Source organism: Lactuca saligna, chromosome 7 (assembly GCF_052625555.1).
Source record: "Lactuca saligna cultivar CGN05327 chromosome 7, ASM5262555v1, whole genome shotgun sequence".
NCBI classification, from domain to species: Eukaryota; Viridiplantae; Streptophyta; class Magnoliopsida; order Asterales; family Asteraceae; genus Lactuca; species Lactuca saligna.
In genome coordinates this window covers 114,701,414-114,706,680 of record NC_136423.1, presented here as the reverse complement: position 1 = coordinate 114,706,680, position 5,267 = coordinate 114,701,414, and positions in this window count along the sequence as shown.

The following is a 5,267-nucleotide window of genomic DNA, read 5'->3' as shown; positions in this document are numbered from 1 at the left end:
TCGACTATCTAAGGGAATGTGGGATTGTCTCACAATTGACACCTCCCAGGACACCGCAGTTGAATGGTGTGGCTGAGAGGCGTAATCGAACCTTGTTAGACATGGTTCGTTCCATGATGATTCGAGCTTCGTTACCAATCTCATTCTGGGGGTATGCCTTAGAGACTGCCGCCCATATTCTTAATCTAGTCCCTACAAAGAAAGTTGCCAAAACTCCTCACGAGATGTGGACTGCTAAAGTACCTAAACTAGACCACATCAAGATTTGGGGTTGAGAGGCTTTCGTGAGATGCGAGACTCATGATAAGCTCGAACCTCGAAGCGAGAGGTGTATTTTCATCGGCTACCCACAACAATCCTTTGGTTACCTCTTCTACAAACCTAGTGACAATGTGGTCTTTGTAGCAAGAAGAGGAGTCTTTCGAGAAAGAGAGTTTATAAGCCAAGGAGACAGTGGGAGGCAGATTGATCTTGAAGAAATTCAAGAATCAAGTGATGAAGGAACTTCAAACTCTAGCCCTCAACTTGAGGAGGAAACTCCTGCTGAGCCAATTGACAAATCTGTACCTCTAAGACGTTCCACGAGATTTAGGAGTGCACCTGAGCATTACTATGGATTCCATATTAGTGCAGAAGGTGAGACACTTATTAGTGATGGGACACTAGTAAGTCAAGATGACCCTAACAGCTACGAGGAAGCCATGGCAAGCCCCGAGTCTGCTAAATGGAAAGAGGCTATGGATAGCGAGATACAATCCATGTATGACAATCAAGTTTGGAACTTGGTTGAAAATGTACCAGGTCGTAAGACAATGCGGTGTAAATGGATCTTCAAGAAGAAGACCGACATGGATGGTAATGTACACACTTATAAGGTAGACTGGTTGCAAAGGGGTTCTAACAAATTCCTGGAGTGGATTATGATGAGACCTTTTCTCCGGTAGCCAAGATTAAGTCTATTAGGGTTATGTTAGCCATAGCTGCATTTCATGACTATGAAATTTGGCAAATGAATGTCAAAACCGCTTTCCTTAATGGAAAATTGGCTGAAGATGTTTACATGAGTCAGCCGGAAGGTTTTGTCAACAACAAGTACCCTAATAGAGTGTGTAAGCTTGAGAAATCCATCTATGGATTAAAGCAAGCACCTCGCAGATGGAATCTTTGTTTTGATGAAAAGGTCAAGGAATTTGGCTTTTCTAGGAGTGAAAATGAATCTTGTGTGTATGTCAAGGCTAGTGGGAGTATAGTTAGCGTTTTGGTATTGTATGTGGATGACATACTATTCATAGGAAACGACATTCCAACCCTGCAGGAAGTAAATTCCTGGCTTGGGAAATGTTTCGCTATGAAGGACCTTGGTGAAGCTGCCTATATTTTAGGGATAAGGATCTTGAGAGATCGGAGTAAAAGACTAATTGGACTTAGTCAGAGTACCTACTTGGATAAGGTGCTGAAAAGATTCAGCATGCAGGACTCAAAGAAAGGAGAGTTACCCATCCAGAGTAACTCCAAATTGAGTAAGACACAAAGCCCTAGCACTGAGGCTGAGATAGCAGAAATGAGTCGAATACCTTATGCTTCGGCTGTAGGATCGATCATGTATGCTATGACGTGTACTCGACCTGATGTAGCCTTTGCCCTGAGCATGGTTAGCAGGTTTCAGGGGAACCCTGGAAAAGCACACTGGACTATGGTAAAGAATATTCTCAAGTACCTACGAAGGACTAAGGACTGGGTCCTTATCCTCGGTGGGAGTGATGACTTGAGAGTTGTAGGGTATAGTGATGCTAGCTTCCAGACTGATATGGATAATTTCCGCTCTCAGTCAGACTGGGTCTTTACCCTAAATGGAGTAGCAATTTCTTGGAAGAGTTCCAAGCAAGAGACAGTGGTAGATTCTACTTGTGAATCAGAGTATATTGCATAGAGCGAGGTGGCAAAGGAGGCTATATGGCTAAAGAACTTCATCGGAGACCTTGGAGTTGTACCAGCTATTAAAGAGCCAATGCAAATTTTCTGTGATAGTGAAAGCGATGTTGCCTTAGCCAAGGAACCAAGGGATCACGGGAGATCCAGACACATCGACAGAAAATACCATTTTATTAGACATCGAATAGAAGAAGGACTCCTCGTGGCAAAGGGGGTATCATCGGATGAGAACCCAGCAGATCCCCTCACGAAGGGACTGACTCGGGTTAAGCATCTCCAGCATGCTCGGAGCATAGGGCTGAAGGATGATATTAGATTTAGTAGTTAGATAACCTCGAAATTTGTAAAGTGTAATTGACATTAGATGATGAATAAAAGGTGTTTTATTTATGAGTAAAGTGTTGCTATCTCTTGTCAATCGTTTACTATATTTCTTTTGCATGTTTTGACTTCCAGAATAATTTTGTTTGGTATAACATATTATTCAAACCTCCACAGTCGGTCATATGTCGGAAGTAGGTATGAATCAAGACTGTCATGATTGGTTGCAGAGGTCTAAGGTGTTAGACAAGGCTACAATAATCATGAGTGTTCATAAGTTCCGAGCATTGGACTCAACCCATGCTCACTTGAATCACTTCCTGGAATTCTATCTCGAGTGATCGTGAGACGGTAATATCATATAAGTCTTCAAACCTAGAGATATGATTTGTTACTTACAAGTTGGTTATGCATTGATTGTACGAAAACGCATTGGTAACTCGATGTTATAAATCGTGCTCTTGTGTGTAATTCAATGAGTGGTAGAACAAACATATGAGTCGAAGTTTATCTGTTCCTTCTTGGACTAGAAGCTGATATCTGGGCCCCTCGATGATTTTGTTTTGACCCATGTACCGGGCCCGGTCAGAACTAAGTTGATGTGTTCAATTTAGTTCTTTGTCAAACAAATCGGAAATCGGGAAACAAACTGTTGGACAGTAAGTAAGACATTGTTCCATGTATTTGTCCAACTGATATCTAGAACAGAGGATTATATGATCACTTATCTTAAATGGCGTACCATCATCTTCTCAGTTCCGAGAAACCTTGAAAAGAGCTACGATTGCCGGTCGGTTCCTGAAGTACTAGAGATATAGTTATTAGACTTATCCAAGTGGGAGACTGTTGGATAAGGTGTCTAAGTCCATAACTATTTCGGGTGTGTACTTGACCCGACCCGACATGGTCCATTTGGGTTGCATGGCACCATGCAATTGGATAGACTAAATGAGAGATATAACACTTGGAGATTATTTATATATTATAAGTTCTAATATATTAATAATATTATTTGATTAGTTTGATAAAGAATTAATTTAGAATTAATTAAGTGATCAAAAGATAACTAATTAAATATATGGGTTGATTATGTAAATCATCCATATCTTGTATAGTGGGCTAAGAGGCTCCATGGATTATCAAGTTGGGTTCCACCCATAGGATGCTCCATGGGAGTTACAAACCCATGGGTCATGGAAATGAAGAGTCATGACACATTAGGGTTTACATGGTGTAACCGTAGATGTGTCAACACTATATAAGATTCATATTGTCCACCAAAATCGGCTACACTAAGGAAACAAGAGGGCTTGGCCGATTTCAAGAAGTGTGCATTCTCTCATAAGTCTTTCCAAGAGCATTTGGTGTTGTGTGAAGCATTTGAGGCATCACACTTGGGGTGCTAGGCTCATAAGGATTCAAGGAACATAAGCAACATCAAGGTAAGTTATACTATCCATCATTCAAGTTAAAATTGTTCCCCATGTATGCTAGTTAGGAATATAGCCTTGGAATTCAACTTTGCATGATAACTAGACAAACATAGATCCAAGGTTATTAGGGTTGCATGTACACTTAGGAAGTGTTAAAATGCTCAAAACCCTTCATCTCTTTAGGTCTAAATACATCTTAGTGGCCCCAGGATGGATGGAGAATCTCGATCTATGCGCCACCTCCATCAATATACGTCGTGCCAAACACGGACACCTGTCCAATCACCAGCTCCCTCTTGCGGTTCTCTAGTCTCGTAAGCTCCACCTGGGCCTCTTGAATGGTATCTAAGACTAGAGTCATCATCATCATCCTCATACATACATCTCAGATCCAAGCACTCTCTGCTCTACGGCTCAGGGCGTCAGCTATCACATTAGCCTTGCCCGGATGATACAAGATCTCGCAGTGATAGTCCTTCACCACATCCAACCATCTCCTATGTCTCGTATTTAGGTTGGGCTGATCCATGAGATACTTCAGGCTCTTGTGGTCCATGTATATGGTAGACCGAACCCTGTATAAATAGTGGCGCCAGATTTTGAGGGAGAAAACTACTTCCCCTAGCTCTAGATCATGAGTGGGATATCTCTTCTCATGAGGCTTAAAATGCCTTGATGCATACGCTATCCCGTGCCCCTCTGCATTAGCATCGCACCCATCCCTGATATAGATGCATCGCAGTATACTACAAAGTCCTCCACACCCTCTGGAAGGGCTAACACCGGTACTTTGCATAATATATGGCGAAGAGTCTCGAATGAGGCCTACTGCTCGGAACCTCAAATAAAAGTAACACCCTTCCGGGTCAACCTGGTGAGGGGGACGAAAATCTTTGATAAACCTTCGATAGTAGCCGGCCAATCCCAGAAAACTCCTGATCTCGGTGGGGGATCTCGGCACCTCCCATCTCATCATCGCCTTGATCTTAGCCGAGTCGACCAATATCCCATTCCGGTTAACGAGTTGTCCAAGGAACTGGACCTCCCGTAACCAGAAATCACACTTGAAGAATTTCGCATAAAGCCTCTCTGATCTCAACACTCCCATAATCTCTCTCATATGCTCCTCTTGTTGCTCTTAGGATCTCGAATACACCAAGATATCATCGATGAACACGATCACCGAACAGTCCAACATAGGCGTGCACACCTAGTTCATGAGGTCCATGAATACTGTTGGTACGTTTGTGAGCCTGAAATGCATCACCACGAACTTGTAGTGCCTATAATGAGTCCTAAAGTTTGTCTTCTAGATATCCTCCTCGTGGACACTCATCTAATTATACCCAGACCTCAAATCGATCTTGGATAACCAAGACGCATCCTGCAACTGATCGAACAAATCGTCGATCCTCGGAAGTGCATAATGGTTCTTGACCGTCAGCTTGTTCAACTCCCGGTAATCAATGCACATCCGGTATGAACCATTCTTTTTCTTGACAAAAAGGATCAACGCTCCCCACGGAGAACTACTCAGTCTTATAAAACCCTTCACCAAAATTTCCTGGAGGTGTGAGGATA